The sequence below is a fragment of the Danio aesculapii genome, chromosome 1 (assembly GCF_903798145.1).
Source record: "Danio aesculapii chromosome 1, fDanAes4.1, whole genome shotgun sequence".
NCBI classification, from domain to species: Eukaryota; Metazoa; Chordata; class Actinopteri; order Cypriniformes; family Danionidae; genus Danio; species Danio aesculapii.
This window is the reverse complement of record NC_079435.1, coordinates 32,389,718-32,406,986: the sequence shown is the minus strand read 5'-3', so window position 1 is coordinate 32,406,986 and position 17,269 is coordinate 32,389,718. Positions and strand designations below refer to the sequence as shown.

Genomic DNA, 17,269 nt, shown 5'->3' with positions numbered 1-17,269 from the left:
GCTGATTTATTAATATAATTATTACGTTAATCTCAGGTCATCATAGCTGATTTATTAATATCATTAATACGTTAACCTCAGGTCATCATCCCTCTTTTATTAATTTCAATAATACGTTACCCTCGGGTCATCATCACTGATTTATTAATATTATTAATACGTTAACCTCAGGTCTTCATCACTGATTTATTAATATCATTAATACGTTAATCTCAGGTCATCATCACTGATTTAATAATATCATTAATACGTTAACCTCAGGTCATCGTCACTGATTTATTAATATCATTAATACGTTAACCTCAGGTCATCATCACTGATTTATTAATATCATTAATACGTTAACCTCAGGTCATCATCGCTGATTTATTAATATGTTAACCTCAGGTCATCATCGCTGATTCATTAATATGTTAACCTCAGGTCAATATCACAAATTTTTTCATATCATTAAGGTTAATATGTTTACCTCAGGTCATCATTGCTGATTTATTAATATAATTAATACGTTAATCTCAGGTCATCATAGCTGATTTATTAATATCATTAATACGTTAACCTCAGGTCATCATCACTCTTTTATTAATTTCAATAATACGTTACCCTCAGGTCATCATCACTGATTTATTAATATTATTAATACGTTAACCTCAGGTCTTCATCGCTGATTTATTAATATCATTAATACGTTAACCTCAGGTCATCATCACTGATTTATTAATATCATTAATACGTTAAACTCAGGTCATCATCACTGATTTATTAATATCATTAATACGTTAATCTCAGGTCATCATCACTGATTTATTAATATCATTAATACGTTAACCTCAGGTCATCGTCACTGATTTATTAATATCATTAATACGTTAACCTCAGGTCATCATCACTGATTTATTAATATCATTAATACGTTAACCTCAGGTCATCATCGCTGATTTATTAATATCATTAATACGATAACCTCAGGTCATCATCACTGATTTATTAATATCATTAATACATTAACCTCAGGTCATCGTCACTGATTTATTAATATCATTAATACGTTAACCTCAGGTCATCATCGCTGATTTATTAATATCATTAATACGTTAACCTCAGATCATCATCACTGATTTATTAATATCATTAATACGATAACCTCAGGTCATCATCGATGAATTTATTAATATCATTAATATGTTAACCTCAGGTCATCATCACTGATTTATTAATATCATTAATACGTTAACCCCAGGTCATCATCGCTGAATTATTAATATGTTAACCTGAGATCATCATCAATGATTTATTAATATCATTAACTTAAATACGTTCACCTCAGGTCATCATCACTGATTTATTAATATCATTAACTTAATACGTTAACCTCAGGTCATCATCACTGATTTATTAATATCATTAATACGTTAACCTCAGGTCATCATCGCTGATTTATTAATATCATTAATATGTTAACCTCCGGTCATCATCGCTGATTTATTAATATGTTAACCTCAGATCATCATCACTGATTTATTAATATCATTAATACGTTAACCTCAGGTCATCATCGCTGAATTATTAATATGTTAACCTCAGATCATCATCAATGATTTATTAATATCATTAACTTAAATACGTTCACCTCAGGTCATCATCACTGATTTATTAATATCATTAACTTAATACGTTAACCTCAGGTCATCATCACTGATTTATTAATATCATTAATACGTTAACCGCAGGTCATCATCGCTGATTTATTAATATCATTAATATGTTAATCTCGGGTCATCATTGCTGATTTATTAATATCATTAATACGTTAACCTCAGGTCATCATCACTGATTTATTAATATCATTAATACGATAACCTCAGGTCATCATCGATGAATTTATTAATGTCATTAATATGTTAACCTCAGGTCATCATCACTGATTTAGTAATATCATTAATACGTTAACCTCAGGTCATCATCGCTGAATTATTAATATGTTAACCTGAGATCATCATCAATGATTTATTAATATCATTAACTTAAATACGTTCAGCTCAGGTCATCATCACTGATTTATTAATATCATTAACTTAATACGTTAACCTCAGGTCATCATCACTGATTTATTAATATCATTAATACGTTAACCTCAGGTCATCATCGCTAATTAATAATATCATTAATATGTTAACCTCGGGTCATCATCGCTGATTTATTAATATGTTAACCTCAGATCATCATCACTGATTTATTAATATCATTAATACGTTAACCTCAGGTCATCATCGCTGAATTATTAATATGTTAACCTCAGATCATCATCAATGATTTATTAATATCATTAACTTAAATACGTTCACCTCAGGTCATCATCACTGATTTATTAATATCATTAACTTAATACGTTGACCTCAGGTCATCATCACTGATTTATTAATATCATTAATACGTTAACCGCAGGTCATCATCGCTGATTTATTAATATCATTAATATGTTAATCTCGGGTCATCATTGCTGATTTATTAATATCATTAATACGTTAACCTCAAGTCGTCATCGCTGATTCATTAATATCATTAATACGTTAACCTCAGGTCATCATCATTGATTTATTAATATAATTAATATGTTAACCTCAGGTCATCATCGCTGATTTATTTATATGTTAACCTCAGATCATCATCACTGATTTATTAATATCATTAATATGTTAACCTCGGATCATCATTGCTGATTTATTAATATTATTAATATGTTAACCTCAGGTCATCATCGCTGATTTATTACTACAATCATTCATTTTCTTTTCGGCTTAGGCCCTTTATCATCCACACATACACTACGGACAATTTAGCCTACTCAATTCACCTGTACCACATGTCTTTGAACTTAGGGGAAACCGGAGCACCCGGAGGAAACCCACGCGGACGCAGGAAGAACATGCAAACTCCACACAGAAACGCCAACTGAGCCGAGGCTCGAACCAAAGACCTAGCAACCTTCTTGCTGTGAGGCATCAGCACTACCTACTGCGCCACTGCGTCGCCTTTATTACCACATAACATTAATATTTACCTCAGGTCCTCATCGCTTATTTATTAATATCATTAATATGTTGACCTCAGGTCATCATCACTGATTCATTTATATCTATCATCAATATTTAACTGAGGTCATCATTGCTGATTTATTAATGAAAATTGTTAATGCTTATTTACCTCAGGTCATCGTCAAGTGTATTGATATATTAATATTTGACCTCAAGACATTCCTGATTTATTGATACATATTATAATGTTGACCTCAGATCATCGCTTATTTAAAGGGTTGTATGGCATACATTTCCATACAAAAGTAGTAAAGTAGTGGCAAATTAAAATAGTTTAAGACCTGCCATTTAATAATAAAAATAATAAGAATAAATACCTTCCTTGTTTTTAAGTGCAGGGTGCGTCATTCGAGATTATTAGTGAAAGCAAATCATATACAGTACATTAAGGCTCACATGGCTATTAACAGAATACATGCTTGTTATTTAGAAAGTCCTGCTCGTGTACTTTTTAGTTGTGACATTGTACTTGTTTATACATAAGAGTCAGTGAGGGGCAGAGTTCAAAACAGCTCTGGGGAAAAAGCTTTTTCTCAGTCTGCTGGTTTTTGTCCGGGGGAGCCTGAAGCGCCTGCCGGAAGGCAGGAGAGAAAACAGTCTGTGAGCAGGGTGAGAGGTGTCCTTAAGAATACTGCATGCTCTGCGCAGACAGCGTTTCTTCTGGATGCCCTCAATGGCTGGCAGTGTGGTCCCTGTGATGCGTTGGGCAGTTTTCACCACCCGCTGCAGTGCCTTACGCTCAGCAACAGAGCAGCTTCCATACCAGACTGTGACGCAGTTGGTCAGGATGCTTTCTATTGTGCAGCGGTAGAAGTTCACAAAGACAGCTGATGAAAGCTGGTTCTTCTTAAGTTGCCTCAAGAAAAATAGGCGCTGGTGAGCCTTCTTGACCAGGCTGGAGGTGTTGGTGGTCCAGGAAAGGTCCTTTGAGATGTGGGTCCCCAGGAACTTGAAGGATGAGACAGGCTCAACGGCCATCCCATTAATGTGGATGGGATCATGTGAGCCTGTTCGTCCCTTCCTGAAGTCCACAATGAGCTCCTTGGTCTTGTTGGTGTTAAGGAGCAGATTATTGTCGGTGCACCAAGTGGCCAGATGCTGTATCCCCTCCCTGTAGGCAGTCTCATTATTATTGCTGATTAGACCAATCACTGTGGTGTCATCTGCAAATTTGATGATGGTGTTGGATCTGTTCACAGGCCTACAGTCGATGGTAAAAAGGGAGTAGAGGAAGGGGCTCAGCACGCAGCCCTGTGGTACACCAGTGTTGAGTGTGATGGTGGTGGAGCAGATGTGGCCTGATCTAACATTCTGAGGTCTGTTAGTCAGAAAGTCCATAACCCAGTTGCAGAGAGACGTGTCAATTTCCAGGTCTCTAAGTTTGATCATTAGCTTAGAGGGTATGACAGTGTTGAATGCTGAGCTGAAGTCAACAAACAGCATTTGTGCCGTTTGCACTGGCTGCCAGTTGCTGCTCGCATCAAATTCAAAGCTCTGATGTTTGCTTACAAAGCGACCTCTGGCTTTGCTCCTTCGTATCTGCTCTCACTTCTGCAGATTTATGTGCCCTCCAGAAACTTGTGTTCTGTGAATGAACGTCGCCTCGTGGTTCCATCCCTAAGAGGGAAGAAATCACTTTCCCGAACTCTCACATTCAATCTGCCCAGTTGGTGGAATGAACTCCCTAACTTCATCAGAACGGCAGAGTCACTTGCTGTCTTCAAGAAACGACTAAAAACTGTTTAGTCTCCACTTTCCTTTCTAATCTTAACTGCCTCTCTGGCTATACCACTAACTGTACTCTCTCTCAAAAAATAAAAATAAAAAAAAAATAATAATTTTCCTAATGCTTTGCTTCTTAGACTTTACACACCTGAAACTTGTCTATAGCACTTGTTCACTGCTGCTCTTATAGTTGTGTAAATTGCTTCCTTGTCCTCATTTGTAAGTCGCTTTGGATAAAAGCGTCTGCTAAATGTAAATGTAAATGTAACTCCATGCCATGAAAGTGCTCAAAAATTTTCAGAGCAGCGCCACCTTGTGGTCAAAAGTTATAAAGAAATTTTACAAAATGCTAATAACTTCTGCTGCTTTGACCTTATTGTCACGTGACTAGTCTTGATAGATTCCTTGGATAGATATATATATATATATATATATATATATATATATATATATATATATATATATATATATATATATATATATATATATATATATATAGCATTAAGATACAGTATTTGTCTAATTGTATAAATAAAATATATTTATAGTTCTTTTCTTTTTTGTTCTTTTCAGCTTCATTTCTTCTTTTGTGAGCACACCTGAGAGATCAGATGAGCTGCCTGGTGGTCCTGAGGACAATAACAACACCTATGAACCGATGAGACTTTATGAAGTAAATGGTGACAAGGGCATGCGTGTATGGCTTTGTGTGTACTATAAAATACAGATTTGTGTATGTACAATGTTACTGATTAAAAGTTTGTGTAGATGTTAAAACGTAAATATAAGAAATACCTGGAACCTGGCAATGTGTCCATCATATCAGCCAAAACCAGACAAAGGCTTGAGAAGATGGCTGGTTTTGAGGTAGCCGTGCATGTTTCTGTTAATTATCCATGTAACAACTTAATATGAATATAAAATGTGGCTATGTCATGTAAAATGCGTTTCTGTGATAAAGTCACATTAACTGTCAACGCTGAGAAAGCAGCACTGGCAGTTACACACACACATTCTCACGCACACACATACTTACACACACACAGACGTGCAGACATCGTTCCTCCCTTAAGCTCAACCTCCCTAGCCCATCCAAGCCTGTTACTTCTGACGCTACGGGGATAAGGGAATGCTTTCCTTGATGCGTAGATTTCTGGACTCTCAAGAGCAGAGAGAGGACCGATATATGCAGGAGCTCCGAGGTCTTCGTGATTCCATTCTGCAGTCAATACGTCATGCTGAGACTTCCATTGATGCAGAGAGCGCACGAATGGAGCTACCGACACCAGCATCAAAGGTATCCACAAGACGCAGACCAGCTTATATCCATGACTCTCCAAACGTCACAGTGCCAAGAGAGCCGATGCAGTGGACTGAGCCAAAGATGCCAAGCTTCTAGCAGGGGGAAGATATTGAGAATTATCTTCGGCGGTTCGAGCGTCTGGCCAGAACATGGAGGTGGCCTGAGGAGGAGTGGAGCTGCCGTCTGGTTCCGTTGCTGACAGGACAAACACTGGAGGCCTACCTGGCAATAGACGAGGAACAGGCTAAGGTCTATGCTGATCTGAAAAAAGCACTGCTGGAGAAGTTCAATATCTCTCCAGAGACATACCGCCAGCGCTTCAGATCGTCTACAGTTCCAGTGGGAGAATCACAGACAGAGACCTACCACCGACTAAAGAACCTATACAAGCGATGGGTTCAATCGGAGGAGCACTCCAAGAAGGAGATTGGCGAAGTCATCATCCTGGAGCAGCTGCTTCGGGTGCTACCCTACGATGCACGCACCTGGGTAAAAGAGCACGAGCCAAAGTTAGGACAGGCAGCAGCATGGTAGGCTCAGCAGTACCTGAACGCACATCATGGCGGGCTCCGTACTCAACAACATACAGGTACTGTACGTCATACATTACATAACACTGGTTCTGAGAGGGGTCGTACTGAACTGTCGGGACAATGCACAAAGCCAAAAACCTGCAACCAAAGACTTGATTTGCTTTTACTGCCAGCACCCGGGTCATAAAGCGTGAGTGTCTCGCGCTCGCAAACCTAAACTAACAGGTTTTTGTTATGTACCAAGAGAAGGGGACTGTGATTTTGACTCTGTGGGAGAGGGTCAGAATGTATATGATGTTACAATGAACGGACATAAACTAAAAGCACTCCTAGATACTGGAAGCTCTTTGTCAATGGTGAAATCACGCTTTGTACATAATGTCAGTTATGAAAACACCACCTCTGTTCAATGTGTACATGGGGACATAAAGCAGTATCCCAAAGCTGAGGTTATGGTGGAGGTAAAAGAACAAAAGTACTTGCTTAAGGTTGCCGTAGTTGACCATTTACCAGCTGATATGATTCTAGGAAGAGACTTTCGAGTGCTAAATTAACTTTTGCAGCCTTCTATCAAAGACTCTGAAAATTCCATTGCCACTGTTAATGTGTCATGTCTTGCTCTTTCAAGAGCACAAGCCAGGGCAGGTCTACAGCCCTTGCCAGACTTGGATAGTAGTCTGTTGTAGGGCGGAACCAAGGGCCCTAGAAAGTCAAGACGCCTGCTTCGTCTTGAAAAGTCTTCAGGGGAGGTTCTCAAAGTTGATGGCTGAAAGGTCCCAGGGAACATAACACAACTTCAAAGCGAAGATGAAACCTTGAAACCCTTATTTGTTAAAGCTGAGTCTGAAAGACCATCAATTCTGTGCAATGAGGTATATGTAGTAGAGAATGATGTGTTATTTGTGAGAACAAATAATGTGTTACGTTTAATTGTGCCATCTTGTTGTCGTCCTCTTGTTCTTCACCTTGCACACATTGTTCCATGGGCTGGTCACCTAGGTCAACAGAAAACATATGCACACATTAGCTCACAATTTTACTGGCCCACACTTTATACTGATGTACAAACACACTGCAAAACATGTGTCATCTGCCAAAAGACAAGTGCTGTGTCCCAGCGGGGCAAAGCACCCCTGCAACCTCTCCCTGTTTTGTCTGCACCTTTTAGGCGGATTGCCATGGACATTGTGGGGCCATTGGAAAAGAACAGTGCTGGACATCGTTACATTCTGGTGGTCAGTGACTACACCACAAGGTATCCTGAGGCCTACCCACTCCATTCTATTACAACACCCAAGATCATCCATGCCCTGATTTAGTTGTTCTCCAGAGTTGGAATACCTGAGGAGATACTTACCGACCAAGGAACAAACTTCACATCACGCCTGATGGGGCAGCTACACAAGCAGATGGGCATCACCGATATTAGAACAACTCCATATCACCCACAGACAGACGGACTTGTCGAAAGGTTCAATCAAACTCTCAAGAACATGCTGCGGAAGTTCGCTGCAGACACAGGCCGAGACTGGGATAAGTGGTTACCGTTTGTTCTCTTTGCTTACCGAGAAGTACCCCAGGCATCGACGGGCTTCTTACCATTTGAGCTCCTTTATGGATGGCAGGTACAAGGACCCCTAGACTTGCTGAAGAAGGACTGGGAAGGAGAACCTGCATCAAAGAAGGAGGAGAGAGGCATTGTGCACTATGTGCTAGAGATGCGAGACCATTTGGAGAGGTACAGAGAACAAGCCAAAGACGGCCTACTAGAGAAACAGCAAGCACAGAGAAGATAGTACGACCAACATGCCAGACTTAGACAATTCCAAGAGGGCCAAAAAGTGCTGTTTCTCTTACCAACGTCAACTAACAAGTTACTGGCTAAATGGCAGGGGCCATACACTGTGATCCGCAAGATGGGGCCAGTAACGTATGAAATGCATCATCCACACAAGGGGAAGACCAGGCAGACCTACCATGCCAACCTATTAAAGGAGTGGAAGGAGCCACCCAGTAAGGGACAAGAAACAGCCCTTCTGGTGAGGAAGGTGGAGGTAGAAGAGGATGTGGAAGAAGAGGACATGGAGGATGTAAAGAGACAGCCGTCTGTGGTGAGTCTCACTCACCTAGAAGACTCCAAAAGGGATGAGCTGCAGAACCTCCTAAATCTGTTTCCTGCTTTGTTCTGTCAGAGGCCTGGATGGACTGAGCTAACCCAACACACCATCCACCTTTCTGATCCAACACGTCAACGTCCCTACCGTGTGCCTGTGAGGCTGGTGGAACCCTTGAAGGAGGAGATAAAGTTGATGAAAGAGCTAGGAGTGATCGAGCTATCAACGAGTGAGTGGAGCAGCCCAATGGTGATCGTTCCCAAGAAAGATGGATCCCTGCGTGTCTGCATCGATTTCCACAAGTTCAATGCCCAGTCCAAGTTTGATGCATACCCGATGCCAAGAATTGATGATCTGCTGGAGAAGATTGGTCTAGCCAATTACATTACCACGATAGACTTATGTAAGGGATACTGGCAGGTACCCCTTAAGCCGAGTCCAGACCATACACTGCTTTCCGAACACCATTTGGATTATTTCACTTCACAGCTTTTCCTTTTGGCCTTCATGGGGCACCAACCGCCTTCCAAAGGCTGATGGATAGAGTTCTTCAAGGTTGTGAAGACTGGGCGGCAGCATATTTGGATGATGAGGTAATTCACAGTAATTCTTGGACAGAACATCTACAACATCTTCAACAGACATTAAAGAAGATAGCAGAAGCAGGACTGACCCTAAACGTAGCTAAATGTAAGTGGGCAAGGCAAGAGGCCAACTACCTTGGATACCACCTGCACAGCAAATTCTGGTCTTTGGAATAAACTCCCTGGGAGTTAAAATCAACTCAATCTGAGTGTACATGCGTGACCATCAAAAGTACTCCCCTGCAGAGTTAAAATCACACTTTTTTTTAGTTAAATTTTAACACTTTCTGGAGTTAAAATTGTAATCCTATAGAGAGTACTTTTACGTTTGGGCATAATATGAACTCCTTACCAATGTTAAAATGTAACACTTCTTAGAGTTAAAATGTACTTTAAACAATATATATTTTTTTATAAAAATTACTGAACTGATGCAATACTCTTTACTTACTGCTTTTATTTATGCAAATCCACACATTAGATTTAGAAATTCCATCAATGAACACACTTTGAAATTTATTTTCATCATAGCATTAAATCTAACAGCAAAACATTTACAATGAATATATGTTAGCAGCTATTGCCAACTAAAACCAATGGCTTAGTAAAATTGCATAAGACAATCAACACATCACATTATGTAAAATTAACTTTGCAGGAAAAAAAAGCAGCAAAAAATATCTCGTCATACTCCTTAATCACAGTCAACTCTGCTGGCTTTGAAGTTAGAATTTGCTCGATATTCTGAAACAAAGAAAAAAAAATATTTAGAAAGATAACCTAAATTAGACCTATTTTTTAAAAAACAAAAAACTTAATCTAATAACCGTGTTAATACTTAAAAATGCATTAATTTTCTAACGTAATTTTGTAATGTTTACAGTGTAAGATCTATTTATATGGAAATAAAAAACAAACAAACTTACATTTTTTTGGACACCTGACCATTAAAGTTTGAATAATTTGAGATCCAGAATCACTGCTGCTTAAACTGCTTGACACAGACAATGCATCTGTCAGACTTGGGGAGGAGGGCACTTCAACAACCCCTTGCTGCAGGACAGTCAAATCTGATAAAAAAAACAACAACAACAACACGGCTCAGCAAATGGTTCTGAAATGCACACTTTTTCACTCTCACAGTCATGACTCAAACTTTCAAAATCTATGAAAATGTTCTTAAATAACCTACCATCATCAGTGTGGATGACATGTTTCTTTGGTTGTTGCAAGTTCTGGAAATACATGCGCATCCACCTCTATGCCATGGTCATCTGTGACTTTCGATGCTGTATTCTCTGGTATCACAAACATCTGCTGGACTACACCATAACTACAATGTATAATTTATCAAATAAATTTCAAAATTACTTATTATTATTATTATTTTTTTTATTACTCTTTGTGATACTAAAACTCACCGCACTGAGAAAATCCAAGAAACAATCTTTTTCCAGTTTAATATATTTTGTCTTGCCTCCAAATTGCACTTTTATCAGCATTGTGACTTGAAATAAAAGGGATATATGTTAACAACTAGTTAGTGTGATTGAAAATGTTATATATATATATATATATATATATATATATATATATATATATATATATATATATATATATATATATATATATATATATACACACACACACACACACACTGAAAACAGCATACTCTCATGGTCACAACTAAATCATGATACACTCCGAAACACTTCATGAGCAATATTACACATATTAAATCTTACAGACATAAAGCTGTATTGCTGGATAAAATATACTGAGATTACCTCATTGTGTAAGTTAGCCTATTTGAAAAGTGCAGCAGGTTTCTCCATCTGATCAAGTACCGCTTCTTTTAGACAGCAGAACACACATTTTCAGAAACACACGGAAAGAAGATTATTAGTTAGTGTTAGCTTGTTCACATCCACAACATTTTTAAAAATACTGCACAAAACAGCCACATTGGAAAAGCTAACATGCTAGATGCTAAATTAGCCACATGCGGTCACTTTAGCCTCACAGTACAAAATGAAACAGCTACAGCAAAACACATTTCTGTCACAAAATATCCAACATTTTGAAAAAGCTTTTATAATTGTATAACAATGCACTTTTACCTACCTCCCAACGAAGAACATAACTCCAGTTCTCATGTGCTGCTCTGCAGAGTTGTGTAATGGTGGACTTTCAAAAAATGTAACTCCAGTAAGAAGTTAAAGCACGTTCCTGAACACCAGCGAATGAACTCCAAAATACAACACAGCAGGGAGTATCCCATAACACAAAATTGTGTTAAAGTTTAAAAATAAACTACAAAAATTTAACTCTTTCACACTTTTTTGCCTAACTCCTAATTTTTCAACTCCAGAAATTTGCTGTGTGGGCAATGGACAGCTTAAACCACAGATTGACAAGGTAGAGGCATTTCGCAGGAGCCCCTGGCCAAAGACAAAGAAGGAAGTGAGATTGTTCCTGGGACTTGTAGGCTGGTGCAGGAGATTTGTTCCAAACTTTGCCTCAATCGCTGCTCCTTTAACTAACTTGTTGTCTAAGTCAGTGACAAATCCTGTTCCATGGACAAATGATTGCAAAACGTCTTTCAAAACCCTGAAAGAGAAAATGTGTTCCAGTCCAGTCTTAAAGAGTCCCGACTTCTCAAAAAGATTTCTGGTGCAAGTGGATGCTTCTGCAACAGGGATAGGAGCTGTCCTTGCCCAAGGAAATGCAGAGGAACAAAAACCTATTGTTTTCCTCAGCCGCAAGCTACTGCCAAGGAAGACCAGTAATTTTGCAATTGAGAAGGAAGGTCTTGCAATCAAGTGGTCTCTGGACAGTTTGTGTTACTACCTCCTAGGCAGAGAGTTTGATCTGGAAACTGACCACCAGGCCCTTACCTGGATTCAGTCCATGAGAGACCACAATGCCAGGGTCACCCGATGGTACCTCGCCCCTGCAGCCATACTATTTTAAAACACGCCATCGACCGGGTAGACTCAATGTGGTAGCCTACTACCTGTCCAGGTTCCCAGCCAGTTGGCGGCTGGGAGAGGGGGAAGGTGATGTGATAAAGTCACATTAACTGTCACTGCTGGGAAAGCAGCACTGGCAGTTACACACACACATTCTCACGCACACACATACTTACACACACACAGAAGTGCAGACATACTCACAGGCCCACTTACCTCATTCATTCAGTACATCGTTCCTCCCTTCCGTTGCCGCTATCGGAGGAGTGGATGCACACACGATCTCGGTAGCACATGGACATATTTCCATAAATCCACTCTCCGCAATTCATAGTCATCCATAGGCATTTCATACTTCTCCATTTTACCTGTTACTATAGTTTTTTTTGTTTTAGTAGATATAATTGGAGTATATTTTTGTTGATTTTATTTTCCTGTTTGTTGTTTCTTTGGTACTTTTTTTGGGGATTTTCTTTTTTAGCACATGTATATACCTTCACTGTGGATGGACTTTTTGGCACTGTAAATAAACATCACCTTGCACGACAGCGCTTTGCGAGTAAGCCATCTTTTTTTTATGACAATTAACAATTAATGTGATAATTTTATCACATTTTCCCCCTGAAGACGAGCTGGTGGGCTCATTTTCATCACAGTTACAGTAGTACATAATTTCAAGCTTCTTTTAGTTTCCAAATATAGCCATATACTGTAAATTTTATGTAATAAGTTGGCTTCAGACTGAGAGGTAGTATCAAAATTTTATAACACATTATCACATTAAAAAAATAATCAGCTAGGTGCATTTATTATAGCATTGTATGTATATTGTCACGGGGAGAAGAATCACACAACAAGTGAGAGCTCATATACATGCCCGGAGGGTGGTTTATTTACAACAAGTGATTTTCCCAGTGGTGAATTCAGGTTAGGGGCTTGGGTGCTCTATGTGCTCTTTTCCCAGTGTGGCAGTGGATTAGTGGAGTGCCTCTGTGATTCTGGCAGGTTCTCAGCTGCTGTCTGGGAAAATAGAGAGAGAGAGGGAGAGGGAGAGGGAGAGGGAGAGAGGAAGGGAGGGGGGGTTAGTGCTTGTCCTCATGGAGAGCCTTCTCCCCGTTCTGCTGTGGAGTTTAAATGCAAGCCGGCTGATGGGCTGCAGCTGGGGCCAATCAGTCTGAGTTGAGGGCAAGCAGTATTTTCTCCTTTGTTTCCAGGGCGACGCTGATGATTCTTCAGGACGCTCATCACAATATGTATGTATATATACATAAAATAAAAAATTGTTTGCAAAGTTTGCAGTTATTAAATAATATATTGAATATTAGTAGAGGGCGACGCAGTGGCGCAGTAGGTAGTGCTGTTGCCTCACAGCAAGAAGGTCGCTGATTCAAGCCTTGGCTGGGTCAGTTGACGCGTTTCTGTGTGGAGTTTGCATGTTCTCCCAGCGTTCGCGTGGGTTTCCTCTGGGTGCTCCAGTTTCCCCCCACAGTCCAAAGACATGTGGAACAGTTGAATTGGGTAGACTAAACTGTCCATAGTGTTTGAGTGTGAATGAGTGTGTGTGGATGTTTCCCAGAGATGGGTTGCGGCTGGAAGGGCATCCGCTGCGTAAAAACGTGCGGTTGTCTGCCTGTAAATTAAAGGGCACCTATAGTGAAAAATCTACTTTTCAAGCTGTTTGGACAAAAATGTGTGTAAGTATAGTGTATAAACTGTCATGCTGGGGTGAAATAAACACACCCAGTCCTTTTTTTTCAAATTAACAACTAAAAAACGGTGGACCAATTGGAGCTGTTTTCAGATCGACCGCAACTTTACGTAGGAGAGCGGTCCCCCCGCCCACCAATATTGATTGACAGCTGCGCGCATTAACATGTCCAGCAGTCACGTGTATAATCATATAATCAAGACAGGACGAGCACAAAGCAGCCGGGAATAAAAGGTCTGTTCAGTTCGCTAGGATCATTAATCATCATCAAACGTGATCAAGAGTGAGTTTTAGAAGTTTAAAATGTTTTAAAACAGAGCATGTGTGTAATGAATTACAGCGATTCACTTCAGATGCACTTAATCAGCACAGCCCTGTGTCAGAACAATTATAAAAGAAGACGCTTCAATCGCGGTTTGTGGACGTTAAATCAGGTTTATTTTGTACATTATTATAAGAGATATCCATACAGCAGTGGATATTACCAGTATCATGTCACATAAAAATCTTGCAATCATGCAAAGCTTAACGCGCTGTCTGTCTCTCTCTCTCTCTCTCTCTCTCTCTCTTTCTGTGTGTGTGTCTTCATGTCTGAGCTGTGTGTGTGTGTCTGCGTGTCTGAGCTAAGTGTGTGTGTGTGTGTGTGTCTGCGTGCCTGAGCTATGTGTGTGTGCGTATGTCTGCGCTACGTTTGTGTGTGTGTGTGTATGTGTGTGTGCTATGTGTTTGTGTCCTTGCTGTGTGTGTGCGTGAACTTTGGAATGACATTGTGTGTGACTCATTGTTGCAACTCCACAAAAAAATGCATCAAATACTGATTGTTAAAGTTCTTACTGTAGTATTTCTCACACACGTTATGTGAGATCTGCTTCCTGAGGCAGCCGAGGGCGGCGATTGCTGACAGGCACGTGGGAACGGTGGACAGGAAGGACTAGCCTTAAAGGGCCAGTACAAAAAAACAGCAAAACCTTTTTTCCAGCTATAATATAGACACTTCAAACAGCTATAATAAATAATCTGATGGGTGTTTTGAGCTGAAACTTTACAGACAAATTCTGGGGACACAAAAGACTTATATTAAATATGAACAAGGGGGTAACCTATGTGCCCTTTAAATTAATAGTTTTTGATCTTTGATTTGTCTCACAAAGTTATGTGATGCAGGTTAGAGTTTGGTTTATTCTGCTGTGGCGGTTCATTCTGCTGTGGCGACCCTGGATTAATAAAGGGACTAAGTCAAAAAGAAAATGAATGAATGAATGAATGAATATTAGTAGAGTGATGTGTTACAGATCCATATAATTTACACACATACAATAATGTCTTTCTCGTTAATCCATTAGGTTTAAAATTTTAATATAATCTTTCCACAATACATTTTATCTGTTAAATCTGTACTAGTACATGACTGTAGTATATGCAGGAAATTCCACAATTACAGTAAGTGGTCATTACACTTTGTTAAATGTTAATTAAACATGTTCACAGTTAATGATATACACTGTACCATGCAAAGCATTACTTTGGAAAAAAATCTAATTATGGAGAGCAAGTGTCAAATTAGTTTTTTAGACATGAGCAAAATGACATTTAACTATATAAAATGTTATTTTTGGTCTGTTTGAGCCCTTTATTATATATATCTTTTTATATAGGTGGAAAGCATCAACGAGACGAACTTAGACCTGACAAACTTGTTCAGATACAGCGTCCTTTTCAGATATAGATTCAGATTCAGAGGTAATTACCCTATATCCTATTGATCTCTTTGAAATTATAATCAGGTGGTGAAATGACAGAAGTTATTGAGTAACCATATTGTGATTCCAATCTACAAAGAGTGCATCAATTATTAGTATTACCAATATCATGCTCTTACATACTCCAGTGTGCAGAGTGTTAAGCTGCGGTCACACTGCACTTTTTACCCCATAGAGTTTTGTCCATATGCACGCAAATGCAACAGACTGGAAATGCTGGTGCGACAAGTTCAAGCTTGGTAAACTTCATCACATAACTGTGTGAGACAAATCAAAGTTCAAAAACTATTAATTTAATTCACAGTCAGACAATTTATACAAAAGTATTTTAAGTTACATACACAAAACATATTGTTATCTGGGTTTCCCCACTTACTATGGAATACAGGCCTCAATAGCAAAGGACATGCAGCGAAGATCTAAAAGTGTAGGCTGTGTTTTGGGTGGGAGTAAGTGAGGGGAGAGAAACAGATTAAGACCTATTGCTTAATCCCGCCCCTTTTCCAATGTCGTACGATAGAATTTTGCATGTTCAAACTGTAGTGTGATTGTGGCATTAGTCAGGGAAGTTCAGTTCTTAGTATAATGTGTACAGTCATTTTGCCAAGGGTAAGTTAAATATAAAAATCATTAAGATGAATGTGTCTACTGCACACCATTAGACCTGTATGTAATTTACTAAACTTTGTTTTTATGTGTGAATTATAACCTATGAATTAATGGCATGTCTGTTGTTTCATAGGATGAAGATCAATTAAGAATAAACAACCGCAATGTTGAACACAGCTCAATGGACCCAGGACAGGTCCATGCAGACACAGACAAAAAAACCCTCTTACATGTCTGATTCAGAGGTATTTGTGTGATTTGAAATTGGCAATTTTAGGCTGGAAAATTCAACACTTGTCACACATCACAAGTGACTTACAAATTTAAATTAGAAGTTCTAAACATATGTAGATGTATTTCTTTACTTATTCATTCATTTTAAAATGACTTAAACCAGGGAGAAACTCACAAAAGGGCTATTTTAACATTTAAACACAACAAGAAAGTGCACACCTGCCATAATTGATGCATCTTAGGACAACAGACATGACGTTTATATGCAGTGAAATCTTTTTTCTTGTTGTACATATTGAATGGGTACTTTAAATTGCTATAAAAGCACTACAAATTATAGACTTAATCTTAATTATTATTCTGTTCTGAACAATTGTTGCTAAAGCAGAAGTTTAGCAGTCCCCCAGATAAGAACAGCAGAAACAGTTTGGGTAACTTAAATTTACTGCCTTAACTGCAAGTTGTTCTCAATATCTTTCTTTGTTTTGTACAACAAGTAGGGTAAACGTAGCCTGTGCAATGTTTGCAAAATTTGCAATATTATCATGTTACACCACCATCAAAATCTTGCTAATGTGCATAGTTTTTAATACAAATCTAATACACATTTGATAAAAATTTGTTGAATGACA

The 17,269-nt window shown here is 38.8% G+C and overlaps 2 long non-coding RNA genes across 2 annotated transcripts; both read right to left on the bottom strand.

Annotated features, from left to right (window-relative positions):
- Positions 1-9,948: 9,948 nt before the first annotated feature.
- LOC130244816 (uncharacterized) lies at positions 9,949-10,676 on the bottom strand. Its single transcript, XR_008839261.1, has 3 exons — positions 10,547-10,676; positions 10,281-10,424; positions 9,949-10,098 (listed from the first exon to the last, which is right to left on the bottom strand). It is a non-coding gene; the product is annotated as an uncharacterized LOC130244816 (long non-coding RNA).
- A 104-nt stretch (positions 10,677-10,780) lies between these two features.
- Positions 10,781-11,729, bottom strand: LOC130244752 (uncharacterized). Its single transcript, XR_008839250.1, has 3 exons — positions 11,479-11,729; positions 11,142-11,206; positions 10,781-10,861 (listed from the first exon to the last, which is right to left on the bottom strand). It is a non-coding gene; the product is annotated as an uncharacterized LOC130244752 (long non-coding RNA).
- Between the last annotated feature and the right edge of the window lie 5,540 nt (positions 11,730-17,269).